The sequence below is a fragment of the Myxine glutinosa genome, chromosome 1 (genome assembly GCF_964187855.1).
Source record: "Myxine glutinosa chromosome 1, kmMyxGlut1.1, whole genome shotgun sequence".
In the NCBI taxonomy this organism is placed as follows: domain Eukaryota; kingdom Metazoa; phylum Chordata; class Myxini; order Myxiniformes; family Myxinidae; genus Myxine; species Myxine glutinosa.
This window is the reverse complement of record NC_136261.1, coordinates 383,886,435-383,901,331: the sequence shown is the minus strand read 5'-3', so window position 1 is coordinate 383,901,331 and position 14,897 is coordinate 383,886,435.

The window sequence follows — 14,897 nt, the reverse complement described above, 5'->3', positions numbered from 1 at the left end:
TTCGTGAGGAGTCTGGTTGGTGGCAGTACATAGGAGAGCCCGGATCGAGTTTAGAGCGGCAGGCAGCGACCACGCCCATTTATCGAGGCCTCGGCCGAGGGTCCGAAGGCTTAGCATGACGGCCCGCCATATAATCCCATTAAAGCGTTCGATCTGTCCATTCGCTTGGGGCCGGTACGGGGTGGTGTAGCTCGAAGCGACATTATGCTGGAGCAAGTAGCCCCTCACCTCCTGGGACAGGAACACCGCACCCCGATCGGTATGCACGTAGGCCGGATACCCGAACATAGAAAACAAATTCTGCAGGCACCGAATAACCGTGGCAGCCGACATATCCCCGCACGTGTAAGCAAAGGGGAATCGGGAATACTCATCGACGATAGTGAGCAGGTAGCGAGAGTTGCTCGACATCGGCAGCGGCCCTTTGAAGTCCATCGCCAAGCGCTCCCACGGTCTAGTAGCCCTAACGAGTGTCCCCAGAGGGGGGCTATAAAAACGCGGTTTGAGTTCCGCACAGATCGCGCAATCACGGCAGATGCGGCGGATGTCCTCCATCGAGTACGGCAGATTGCCCGCGCGCACAAAATGCGCGAAGCGCGTTACCCCGGGATGACACATAGTGCTGTGCAAAGTGCGCAGCCCCTCCAAAGTTACAACCCCCGCGCAAGTGGCCGGCATCGATAAGGCGTCAGCGACCAGGTTATCCTTCCCCGGGCGGTATTTGATGGTGTAGCAGAAGTCGGCGAGTTCGATACGCCAACGGGTGATTTTCTCATTCTTAATGCGCTGAGCATGTAAGGTGTCGTACATAAACGCAACACTCTGTTGGTCCGTGATGATTTGGAAACTCCGCCCAAGCAGATACGGACGCCATCGCCGAATTGATTCGACGATCGCGTACGCTTCCTTTTCGACAGACGAATGCCTCCGCTCGGCGGAGGTGAGAGTCCGCGAGAAGAAAGCCACAGGGCGGCCTCCTTGGGAGAGAGTCGCCGCTATCGCATGATCCGAGGCATCACTCTCCAAAACGAAAGAGGCACTCTCGTCAATCGTCGCGACAGCGGCGCCAGCAATGTCGACTTTAAGGCCCTCGAAGGCCGCCAGGGCGGCCGGGCCCATGGGGAAAGTGTCGCAGGCCACGAGGGGGCGGAGCTTTGCGGAGAAATTTTGCACCCACTTTGAGTAGTGGGCGAACAGCCCTAGAGCGCGTTTCAGCGAAGCCCGATCGCTAGGCGGAGCCATATCGAGCAAAGGGCGCAGACGCTCCTTATCCGGAGAGACGGAGCCATGGGTCACGGTGTACCCCAGAAGGTCTACCGTGCGTAGAGAGTATTGACACTTCGCCGCATTCATGGTTAAGCGATATTTCCACGCGACCTCAAGGAAGCGTTTCAGATTAGCGTCGTGATGCTCCTGGTCATACCCACAAACCGTAAGATTGTCCAGATAGACAAAGACATCGGTCAAATTCTCCTTCGCAACGAGGTCATCCATAGCTCTCTGAAAACAAGCGACGCCGTTCGTTACCCCAAAGGGAAGTCTCGTGAACTGGTACAACCGCTGACCTGATTCAAAGGCTGTAAAGACGCGATCAGCCCTAGAGATGGGGACTTGATGATACGCACTACGCAGATCGAGAGTGCTATAAACAGAATACAGGGCCACCTGGCGTACCAGGGCGTCCATCCCCGGTAAGGGGTAGGCATCCAGCTGTGTAAAACGATTAATCGTCTGCGAATAGTCGATTACCATTCGCCGGCGGTGGGCCTCACTCCGCACCACTAAGACTTGGGCCCGCCACGGTGACCTACTGTGTTCTATGATACCGTCCTTCAAGAGCAGGGCCGTTTCTTCCGCAATGAATTGCGCGTCCGTGCGAGAGTAGCCCCGCGATTTGATGGCTACAGGGGTACAATCAGTGGTCAGGAACAGTGAGAGTGGCTCCATGTCCATTTGAGCGAGGGCGCACACAGCGAGCGTGTCCGGCCCTCCGAAGTCTATTTCCAAACGTCCATGCCGCTTAAGGAAATCAAGTCCTAACAGAACGTCAGCGCATAAGGCCGGTAATACCATGAGATACACGTCCGGGAACGTGGGTCCGTTTATCACAAGTTTCAATCGACACGCCCCTTTTGTGCTCAACCGAAGTCCCTGTGAGGCCATGAAGATCCGGCGGGTTGTCCCGAGAACCGGCCACCCATGTTGATGCACGAGTCGCTGATCAATAAAACTACCCGTGGACCCCGTATCAATCAAAGCTTGCGCAAAAACGCCCGCGACCATGAGCGGAATGAAGGCCTGCGCTAGGCCGGCAGACCCGGCAGTTATAGTTCCGGCCGGGCGAGAAGATCGCGCCTCGCGGGTGGATCCCACGCCGGCTGCAATCCTTCGGGCCTCAGCAGGAGCATTGAAGTCAGTTGGCTCATCAGCAGTTTCATTTGCCAGAGTGGGTGTGAGTTGGTCGTAAGAGCAGCCGCCAGATGGCGCTCGTGCCACGTGAGAAAGATTTCTGCCGTCTGCAGATTCACATGCCAAAGTGGGTGCATGTAATTCGCAAAAGCTGCCGTCAGATGGGGCTCGTGTCACGTGAGAAAGATTTCTGCCATCTGCAGATTCATATGCCAAAGCGGGTGCATGTAATTCATAAAAGCTGCCGTCAGATGGGGCTCGAGTCACGTGAGAAAGATTTCTGCCATCGGCAGATTCACATGCCAAAGTGGGTGCATGTAATTCGCAAAAGCTGCCGTCAGATGGGGCTCATGTCACGTGCTGCGTTTGCCGCACTTCGAGAGGAATTTCCAAAGTAGGAGCATGTCGCTTGTTTGAAGTAGGCGTTCGAACGCCAGTCAAGGTCGGAAGCGCTGTGACCGGTCACGTTCGCGCCATTTGTTTCGGCGGCCCGATGTATCTCACCAAGGTTGGGCGAGAAGCCAGAGGCCCGCGAGGAGGAGAGCGGCTCTTCAAAGCTGAGCAAGGCGCCCCGTCCGGCGCTCGATCCGTTGGCTCCGCGATGAGCCCATTCAAGGTCGCTCGGGAATGCGTGCCCCGAGCGGCCTTTCTGCAGACCTTTGCAAAATGGCCCTTGGTGGAGCACAGGTGACATGTCGCCTCTCGGGCCGGGCATTCAGAGCGAAGATGCTGCCGATTTCCACAAAAATAATATTTTGCATACCGGGCAGGCCGTGGCCTGGCAGCGGCGGCAGCAGTGAGGCCGGAAGCGGCGTCCGCTTCCGGAGCTCCCAGAGACTCGGCCGTCGTGGGGGTCGGGTCCTCCTCCGTATCCTCGGCGGTAGCCCTCTCAGGTCGCGCGAGTTGCGAGGTCCCCGCCACGACTCGTGGGTGATCATATGCGGTCAATTGTTCTCGGGCATCTGTGTATACACGTGCCAGCCGTAGTGCTTCTGTAAATGTCAGCTCCGCGACCTCCAAGAGATGGAGCCGCAAGACTCCAGAACTAATTCCGGAGATGAATGAATCTCGGAGCAAATCGTCCTGCACTTGCTCGTGGGTCCGGACGTCCTGCACACAGTCTGCCAATAGGTAACGCAACTCCTGCGCGAAGCGATCGATCGATTCAGACAGTTGCTGTCGCCGCTGAGAAAGTTGATGCCGGCTGTGTACAGCGCTCCGTGTCTTTACGTAGAGGCGCTTCAGCTCGGCTAGGGCTGTAGCGTACGTCCCAAATCGAGAAATGTTCTTGAAAACAGTGTGATGGACTTTGGACTGTAACACGGACAGCTTTATCGCAGCGGTGGGCTCTGTCTCGTGAGCCGCAAAGTAATTCTGCAGCGTGTTGAGCCAATGAGCAAACTCCGATGCAGATCCCTCAGCTTGAGGGTCGGCTCCGAGAATCGGTACCACGATCATCTTGTGGTCAGCCATTCCGGCGATCTAAATGATATTAAATGTCGTGAAAATCAAGCTCAGACACGACTTGACCTCTGGGTAGGTTTTAATATCATTTAGATCTGCAGTACATCCTGTAAGAATACATGCATGCAACAGGCATTAAATCAGAGTAATTCATGAGCAGCAATGGTCGATGCAATATAACAATGGTTAGCGCAGCGCATTGTCAGCGCAGCATTTGGGGCGTACATACCATTCAAACTACTGGATAATGTCACAGTGAGTTCCGCTGAAGTGACTGCGCACCCCGGTTGTCCCGGGTCTTATAGAAGCCCCCCCCCCCCTTCCGTAGCGAGCACCCCTGGGTTCACCTTGGTATAATTTCACTACAGGTACTTCGCTTCTTTTTGAGATATTTCGCTCACAAGTTTACATATTGTTGTGGATGTGAGAATGGTGTTGTGTTTTTTTATTATTGTTGTAAGTGTAATGAATTGTTGTAAAATATCACCCTACGGGTTGTGTATAAAGGTCAAAGGTCGTCCCCTTAGTTATTCCATATACAATCACGTAGCAAATCATAGATCTCCCTGTTCAGTAGTTATCTCCTTATTATGTGTATTAGTTTAAGGCTTTGTCTTCCATTAATTGACACTCCATTGCACCGAATTCAAATAAGGTAGATTCCCTTCCAATTCCCCTTTTGTCAGCCATTACCAACTGCATTGGGCGGTTTTCTGCGTGCAGTTTTCTGCATTCGCCGCTCCTGCTTTGGGACCGTGTTTTTCGCCGCAAGACTCCAATGAGCACGAGGTCATCTCGGAGCAGAAGGTGGGAGGAGTCAGCCCAGCGCCAGGAACAAGGCGTGGCCTTGCGAATGCCTCCTCTAGGGGCGGGATCGGTGAGCCCTTGCGACCAATCAAGGCCGAGGCGAGCTCACCGATGGGCGTGTCTTGGAGGCCGGCGGCTTGATTGCCCCAGGCACAATAAAAAGCATGCACGCAAGACTTTTGAGGGAGTCGGCAGATGCGTGAGGAGTACGGCAGATGCGTGAGAGAGTTGGCAGTGCAACGAAGCCCAGTCGAGTCCAGTCCAGTTGAGGAGGAGCGGAGAGTCCAGTGGAGCGGCTGACCAAGGAAGCCCCCACAGCAGATGAGCGAGGAGTCCACCGCCGCTGAATCCACCGCAGCTGGGTGGGGTTGAGTTTGTAATGGCAGTTCGACCCGTGGCCGCGAAGCAACGCCGCTGGACGGACGAGAGTGTGGAGAGTTGGCGGCTGCTCCCTCCCGGCCCGATCGTCCTCTGGTCCGAGCTGAACATTCCTCCCTTTCCAGCCATTCGTTCCTGCCTTCATTTCCCATTCGTGTGAGTCTGTCTTTGTTTGTTCTGTCCTGGGTTTTAAGTAAGACTGCCATAGGTAAGCTAGCATTGCACTGTGTCCTTCTGGTCCGTCCCGCTTTCTGTAATTATTTTCTTATTCTTCCTTCTTACTTGGTTTCTTTGATTGTGTAAATAGTAGTAATAAATCATATTCGTATTTCCTACCTTGTGCCTTCTTCTTCTTCACATCCGTTCGTCTTTGAGGTTTCCATATTGAACACCTGTGGCACAATTTGGGCAACGTTCAAGGATCGGGTTAGTTCCTTGTTAATAGTTCGTGCCGCGGTTGCTAAAACCGCTCGGCAATTAACATCTGTCCACGGTACGAACGGGGCTGTGCACCTGCCTTTCCAGAGGTAGCTGTGCAGCGTCAGGAGCGGAGATGGCCAGTGAAAATAGAGGGGGGGGATTAACCCCCCCCCCCCCTTTTAAGGGGAGTGCCGTACTCCGGTTCCGTAACAATATATATGGTGGCGGCCATCTTGGATTTTGACGTGGCGACCCAATGTTCAATGGCGTTCTTCCGTATGCCGAGATACACCCACACACCAAATTAGAAGTTGGTACTTCGCTTATTTTTCAAGATATTCATCTCACAAGGTTCAGAGATACATGGCGGCGGCTATCTTGGAATTTGACGTGGCGACCCAATTTTAAACAGCCTTCTTGCTTGTGCCTAGATACACCCACACACCAGATTAGAAGTTGGTACTTCGCTTATTTTTCAAGATATTTCGCTCACAATGTTCAGACATATATGTGGTGGCGGCCATCTTGGATTTTGACGTGGCGACCCAATTTTCAAGAACGGTCTTCCTGATGCCGAGATGCACCCACAAACCAAATTAGAAGTTGGTACTTCGCTTATTTTTCAAGATATTCATCTCACAAGGTTCAGACATACATGGCGGCGGCCATCTTGAATTTTGACGTGGCGACCCAATTTTAAACAGCGTTCTTGCGTTTGCCTAGATACACCCACACACCGAATTAGAAGTTGGTACTTCGCTTATTTTTCAAGATATTTCGCTCACAAGGTTCAGACATATATATGGTGGCGGCCATCTTGGATTTTGACGTGGCGACCCAATTTTCAATAGCCTTCTTCCTTATGCCGAGATACACCCACATACCGAATTAGAAGTTGGTACTTCGCTTATTTTTCAAGATATTCATCTCACAAGGTTCAGACATACATGGTGGCGGCCATCTTGGATTTTGACGTGGCGACCCAATTTTCAAAAGCCTTCTTCCTTATGCCTGGATACACCCACACACCAGATTAGAAGTTGGTACTTCGCTTATTTTTCAAGATATTCATCTCACAAGGTTCAGACATACATGGCATCAGACATACATGGCGGCGGCCATCTTGGATTTTGACATGGGTTGCACCCACACACCAAATTTGAATGCGGTCCTTCACTTATGCACGCATGCAGCCATGCACGCACACACGCCCGCACACATGCACGCACGCACGGACGGACGGACACACGGACGGAGGGGAAAACCATTGTCCCCCTTTCGCTCCGCTGTGCGACGGGGGACAACAAGCAATCGAGAGCTATTGGGTTAATGGGATATAAATATATTGTTGCGGTTTTGAATTTGTACAATAAAGGTTAAATTTCCCCCTCATATTTTAGTCACACAACAACATGTAGCCTTGCGATAGTTCAGTTATCTCTTAGTATGTGTGAGCATAGTCCTTTTCCTGTGTTCGTTTTGCATTGAGTAGAATAATGAGAGTAGGTCCTCCATTGCCTTATGCCGCCTCCATTGCCTTATGCCACCTTATGCCTCCTTATGCCGCCTTTGGCTTTTTGGCGCAAATTAACATGAGGCAGGCCTGGCAAATCGAGGCAAGACCGAATGAGGGCGGCGGAGAAGCTGACGGTAAGCGCGAGCCGCCAATCATGGCTCAAAGGGAGTGGCTGCGGCACTGCATCACAGGGTGTGGTTGGAACATTCGAGAGGGCTAAGGGGGTTGGCCATAAAACCCGTTGCGCGAAGCCCCCGAGCTCATAACAAGTTCTGCGAGAGGGGAGCTGCACTAAGTTCTGTGAGAGTCAGTTATGAGCTCGGGGTTTTCTTGAGAGTTGAGAGGTATGAGCTCGGGGTGGGCAGTTCTGTGAGAGGGGAGCTGCACGAAGTTCTGTGAGATTCAGTTAGGAGCTCGGGTTTTGTTGAGAGTTGAGAGTTATGAGCTCGGGGTGTGCAGTTCTGAGAAGGGAGGCGCTTGACTAAGTTCTGTGAGAGTTGAATGTTGTACACGAGAGAAGACGCGCATGAAGCCAGCTATAAGCGCTCTTACCAAATTGGATGCTCGGTTGAGCTTGAGGCCGGCCCTCTATTGGGTTACGCGAGTGATAATGCGCCGGCTACTAAACGCGCTGTGGAAAACCACCTGCCACATCTGCCCCTTTGTTCAAGAGACGCGCTACGAGGATCGGACTCTGTGTCCTTTCCTCCTGACAAGGTGGAAAAGTTTCTGTCAACCCTCGACTCTGATTCTGCAACGCGACCTGACAGCATCAGCCCATGGGTCCTAAAATCCTGTTCTTCTGCTCTTTCACTCCCTCTCTCTGTTCTCTTCACCCTCTCTTTTGCTCAAGGTCATCTGCCATCTGCTTGGAAATCAGCCAACATCACCGCTTTGCACAAAAAAGGTGCAAAAACAGATACTAGGAACTACAGACCAATCAGCCTTCTCCCAATCATCAGCAAAGTCATGGAATCCATCATTGCTTCAGACATGAAATCTTTCCTCTTCTCCAATGGCTTGATCTCTGATCATCAATTTGGTTTCAGACCCGGTCACTCTACTCTGGACATGCTGCTTCTGCTTTCTCAACAATGGATGGAGGTCCTCAATGCCAAACAGGAAATTAGAGCTGTCTCCCTTGACATATCACGTGCCTTTGATACTGTCTGGCACCCCGCTCTGCTCACCAAACTCTCCTCCTATGGTATCCATGGAAATCTTCACGCATGGCTGGCAGACTTCCTCTCTAGCCGTAGTCAACGTGTGGCCCTGAATGGGTTTCTCTCATCTCCTCTTCCTGTTCAGGCTGGAGTTCTCCAAGGCAGTGTTCTGGGCCCTGTGCTTTTTCTGGTCTTCATCAATGATCTCTCTGACTCTCTTGAAAATCCTCTCCATCTCTTTGCTGATGACTCTACTCTCTGTCGCTCCATTCCTTATCCCTCAGATCGGCAGTCTGCAGCCTCCTCACTCTCTGCAGACCTGGACAAAATCATAGACTGGGCAAACAAGTGGAACATGTCTTTCAATCCTGACAAATCTCACACTCTTAGGATGTCTCTCCGAAAAGACTGACTGGACAACCTTCCCATCCACTTTCTGAATAATCCTCTCCAAGAAGTTCTGTCACTCAAGCTTTTGGGTCTCACTATCTGCCATGATCTTTCCTGGGAAAACCACATTTCAAATCTGGCCTCCAAAGCCAGTCGCCGACTGGGCATCCTCCGTCGTGCGAAGTCCTTCCTTGGCACACCTGAGCTCCGCTCCACATACAAGGCTTTCATCCGCAGCTCTATGGAATACTGCTCCCATCATTGGAATCTCCCATGATGAAGCCAACTCCAAGGGCCTTTCACTCACTCACCGCAGGCAGGTGGGTGGTCTTTCCGTCTTCTACCGAATACTCTCTGGCCTTGCCCCCCCCCCCCCCAGCTCTCTCTGGGCTCTGTCCCCCAAATATTCCTACAGCTCGCACAAGATCTGCCTGCAACCCTCTTATGGTTAAACTGCCAAAATCAAGACTCTGTGCTCACCTTCACTCCTTCATTCCTCTTTTCTCCCACCTCTGGAACAAACTCCCTCACTCTCTTCAATCCCACTCCACCCTCCAGGTCTTTAAAACAGCTGTTCACCACCATCTCTTATCTTCCCCCATCCAAAACCTTGATCTTTTCTACCCCCGCTAATTTCACCCCAAATCCACTTTTTTGAAATACCAACTTCTGTCCTGGAATTCCTTGGTGTCCTTGTGTTTTATACTTCTCCCACCCCCCCCCCCCCTCATTCCCACACCTCCTCCCCCCAATCCCTCTCCCTCCCACACATCTCCCTGCTCTCAAATGTTATGTTTGTGTGCTTCCCCTTCTCTCCCCATCTTGTCTTCTGCTCCCTCTTTTAATATATTTTGTTTGTCTAGTTGATTTGTTTGTGAAATAAATGTTAGCTCTTTCACAAGCCTCGATTCAGTCAACAACAACAAAAAAAAAAAAACATCCCTCCCACCACCTGCTTGCCTTCATCACGGGATGTGCTGTGACCGTGGAGCTGGAGAGCCACGCCGGGCGAAGCCGTTCCTGGATGACCAAGGCAGCGCGTGAACACCATCCTACCTGCATTTCCCCTTTGTGAGTGTGATCAGGCCAGTGTCTGGGGTTAATATAAGACTGATTAAGGCTGTTCTGTCTCTCTGCTTTCTACCGACGTGTACATACTTGTGTAAATAGTAATTAAATAGTGTTCTTCCTTGATTAGACCGTCTCATGTTTTCCATCATTGACAAAGCGTGGTACGAATAGGACCGCTCTAATTGGGTTCCATAACTAAGGGTAACTGCACGGACCACGTGGTACGCAATCCGCTTGGAGTACCCAAATTACACATGGCTCGTGCGAGGCTTGATTCCCCGCTTCCGCGGCGGCGCAGGTATTTAGGTACGTGCGAGACTTGTCCCGAAACCCTACCTTGCGTTTGTACGGGAGGGGCGTTTCAAGTCTCGGTTACGCTGGCCCAGAAAGAACAAGGGGCTGAATCTCCCCTTGGTAAGGGCAGGAAGGGCGGCGGAAAACCGTAACAATATACATCTACAAGCTGATGGTGTCAGCCGGCTATTTTGGTTGAATTACAAAACAAAATCTTCTGCACATGTATGCTCTCATGCATTGTCTTTGTGCAAAGTTTGAACAAAATCGGCCCAAGCCTGTCGAGAAATGGTTGGGGACATGGTTTAGGAACAAAATGGCCACCAATCGGCCATCTCGGATCAAATCTCGAAAGAAAACGATTAAACCAATCACTCATTTTCTGTGTGCCAAGTTCGAACAAGACTGGTAAATGCATGTCTGAGAGATGGTGGAGGATGTGGTCAACATTGGGTTGTTACAACAAAAATGGCCGCCAGTCTACCAGTCGACCCTCTTTGATCAGATCGCACAATAAAGGGAGGTGCACCTATATGCCATCATGTGGTGCTTCTGCCAATTTTGTTCAAAATCGGCCGATGAATGTTCATGAAATGGTTGGGGCAACGTTGAAGTCACAAAATGACTGCCAGTTGGCCATCTTGGATCTGATCTCAAAGGAAAATGACGTGCGTATGTTAGCCATCATTCATTATCCGTCTGCCAAGTTTGAACTACATCAGTAAATGCGTGTCCGACAAATGGTTGAGGATGTGTTCAACATAGAGTTTTTTTTACACCTGAAATGGCCACCAGCCAGCAATCTTTCCAATGCGAAACAAAATTATGTGCATATGAACACCATTATGTGTTGTCTTCTGAACAAAATTGGTCCATACATCTATGTATGGTGTTGCCACAAGAGGGCGCAAGATGTGGTGGCGGACGGATGAGACCCAATCCATAAACCCCCATTTTGTACAAAGTCCAATGGGGGCCACAATAATAGGTATCAAATTAAAATTCAATCAGAATTGATGATTGTACAAATTAAAGAAAACAGGATACAACAAGGTATATCATTGCTAGTTGAAATATTTTATATAATAATGAAGGAGATAATTGATGTTTGAGAAATTGATCGACCATCATGGTTATTTCTGAAAGCAATTAAATCATAACGTGGTGTTGTTTTCCTTAACACCAGAGTTCATCATCAAACTGTTCAAATCAAAATGTGTGGACATCGAGAGAAACCTTCATGGAGAGAGTTTTTGAGGTGAGAAGCTTCAGCATCATTTGGTTCAGGTCGCTCGAGGTGGACATCAATGTCGTGCTCAGTTTTCACTTCCACTTTCACAAATAAATCTGGAAAAAGTAACTTTTATTAAATGCAGGCACTCTTGTGTCACTTGTATAGCTGGTTCCACACTCTTAAAATGTATCAATAAATATTGCATTTTGGACGGAATGCTCGCAAGTTCACAAGATGGCACGAAGTTCCTCTCCGCGTCGCCACAAACATGAGGGCGTTAGTTCGACTGGTCCTCTTTCACTCTTGTCTCCATCCAAAACGTGACACAGCTGCAGTTCTCCCAAAACAACACTTCTGGCTCCAACGTTGCAAAGGGTCTCCGAGCTCTGAACAGTTCTCGATACGAGACAAAGCAACCGCCCCAGCCGAAAGCCAGACCGAGCGAGAGCCTGTGCGATTCTTCTTCCTCCAAGCTCGAACCTTCAAGCTCTGACATCACGCCATCCAATCGCCAGTGATCTTCGGGGACGGGGCATCACGGCCCTCGACCCCCCACCTATTCTCCGCCTTTACTGGGTGGGGCCTCATTCCTATCATATTCATATGGGCGGGCTTACTTGCAGATCATAATGTCTGGGTACTGTCGGTGATAATTGTTGTTGTTGGTTAAAGATGTGCGTTTTTATGGCCAACTTGTTATATTCGTGAAAAACATTGGGAAAAACCACAGGGAGCAATCACAAACTGGGGAAACTAATCTTGACCCGACCTAGTTAACACAAGCTCCACCCAAGGTGTGAAGACAAACAATCTTAAGCTCACAGTTTTTCTACTTAAATACATCGAGATTGGCTTCCTACTCGCACGCAGTCCATGCTACCCAACACAGTTCTATCTCCACTTTGGTATGTCATTACCTACCCCCACAAACACAACAATATTTACAAATGCAGAGAATGGAATGAATCGGCCAAAGCCATGACATGTGAACATTTGATAAGAGGAGTGGAAAGGATCAAAAGATTCAGAAAGTGGAGACAAGCTCAGGAGAGGTTTGGAAAAATAGGGGCAATACCCCTGGGTGCTCACCTGGTGGAATAAAGCAGTGTACAACACTGACTAAAGGTATTTTAAACCAATTTCAATGGTTTCGAGAAGACAGGGCAGCAAGTCCTATAGTACGAACATAATCATCAGACTTTTTTTTTTTCATCTTTTTTTTTTTTTTGGAAACTGAATCGAGGCTCGTGAAAGAGCCAACATTTATTTCACAAACAAATCAACCAGACAAACAAAATATATAAAAAGAGGGAGCGGAAGACAAGATGGGGAGAGAAGGGGAAGCACACAAACACAACATTTGAGAGCAGGGAGAAGTGTGGGAGGCAGAGGGCTTTGGGGGAGGAGGCGTGGGAAGGGGGGGGGGGGGGGAAGAGGTACAAAACACAAGGGGACCAAGGACTTCCAGGACAGAAGTTGGTATTTCAAAAAAAAAAAAAAAAAGTGTAGGATTTTGGGTGAAATTAGCATGGGTAGAAAAGATCAAGGTTTTCGATGGGGGAAGATAAGAGATGGTGGTGAACAGCTGTTTTAAAGACCTGGAGGGTGGAGTGGGATTGAAGAGAGTGAGGGAGTTTGTTCTGGAGGTGGGAGAAAAGAGGAATGAAGGAGTGAAGGCAAGCAGAAAGTCTTGATTTTGGAAGTTTAACCATAAGAGGGTTGCAGGCAGATCTTGTGCGACCTGTAGGAATATTTGGGGGACATAGCCCAGAGAGAGCTGGGGGGGCAAGGCCAGAGAGGAGTCGGTAGAAGACGGAAAGACCACCCACCTGCCTGCGGTGAGTGAGTGAAAGGCCCTTGGAGTTAGCTTCATCACGGGAGATTCCAATGATTCTGAACACTTTGGTTTCAACAGCGTGAAGACGAGCTAGGTGTGAGGCAGGAGCACCAGGCCAGAGGGGAGAGCAGTATTCCAGAGAGCTGCGGATGAAAGCCTTGAAAGTGGTGAGGAGCTCATGTGTACCAAGGAAGGACTTCGCACGACGGAGGATGCCCAGTCGGCGACTGGCTTTGGAGGCCAGATTTGAAATGTGGTTTTCCCAGGAAAGATCATGGCAGATAGTGAGACCCAAAAGCTTGAATGACAGAACTTATTGGAGAGGATTATTCAGAAGGTGAATGGGAGGGTTGTCCAGTCGGTCTTTTCGGAGAGACATCGAAAGAGTGTGAGATTTGTCAGGATTGAAAGACATGTTCCACTTGTTTGCCCAGTCTGTGATTTTGTCCAGGTCTGCATAGAGTGAGGAGGCTGCAGACTGCCGATCTGAGGGATAAGGAATGGAGCGACAGAAAGTCGAGTCGTCAGCAAAGAGATAGAGAGAATTTTCAAGAGAGTCAGAGAGATCATTGATGAAGACCAGAAAAAGCACAGGGCCCAGAAGACTGCCTTAGGGAACTCCAGCCTGAACAGGAAGAGGAGATGAGAGAAACCCATTCAGGGCCACACGTTGACTACGACCAGAGAGGAAGTCCGCCAGCCATGCGTGGAGATTTCCATGGATACCAAAGGAGGAGGGTTTGGTGAGCACAGCGGGGTGCCAGACCGTATCGAAGGCATGTGAAATGTCAAGGGAGACAGCTCTAATTTCCTGTTTGACATTGAGGACCCTCCATCTATTGTTGAGACGGCAGAAGCAGCATGTCCAGAGTAGAGTGACCAGGTCTGAAACCAAATTGATGGTCAGAGATCAAGCCATTGGAGAAGAGGAAAGATTTCATATCTGAAGCAATGATGGATTCCATGACTTTGCTGATAATTGTGAGAAGCCTGATTGGTCTGTAGTTGCTAGGATCTGTTTTTGCACCTTTTTTGTGCAAAGCGGTGATGTTGGCTGATTTCCACGTAGATGGCAGATGACCTTGAGCAAAAGAGAGGGTGAAGAGAACAGAGAGAGGGAGTGAAAGAGCGGAAGAACATGATTTTAGGACCCGTGGGCTGATGCCGTCAGGACCAGTTGCAGAATCAGAGTCGAGGGTTGACAGAAACTTTTCCACCTTGTCAGGAGGAAAGGACACAGAGTCCAGGAGCAGCTGGGTACGACTGGGTACGGTGGGTACAGAGAGGGATGGGTTTGGGACACAAGATTTAGAGGCAAACACAGAGTTGAGGCATTCAGCTTTTTCATGTGCGGAGTCAGCCGTGTAGCCATTTGAGGTGAGGGAGGGGATGGAGGGGGAACAAACACCAGAAACAGATTTGACCAGACGCCACCAGGATTTGGAAGAGGGAGACAGATAAGAGAGTTCGGTCTTGAGAACGGAGAGATATTGTTTCCGGGCTCTCCTGAGGGTGGACACACACTTGTTTCGCGTTTTTTGAAAGGAAATGAGGTTTTCTTCCATTGGATTTGCTTTCCAGGAGACGAAAGCAAGTTGTTTGTGGGCAACAGCCTCACCACAAGATTTCGTGTACCATGGATGGGGGGAAGGGTATGACAACTGAAGACGAGATGGGATAAATCTGTGCATGAGAGAGAGCAATTTACTTTGAAAGAATTCCCAGGATGAGTTGATGTCAGAGGCGGTAGAGATGGGAGACCAGTCCAGATGATTGATGGCTCCTTGAAAACCGTGCCAGTTGGCCTGAGTGAAATGCCAGACTCGTCGACGCTGAGGAGGCTCTCTGAGAATGGTCAGAGAGATGTCCACTTTAACAAGCACATCATCAGATGAGCCGATTGGAGCAGAAGAA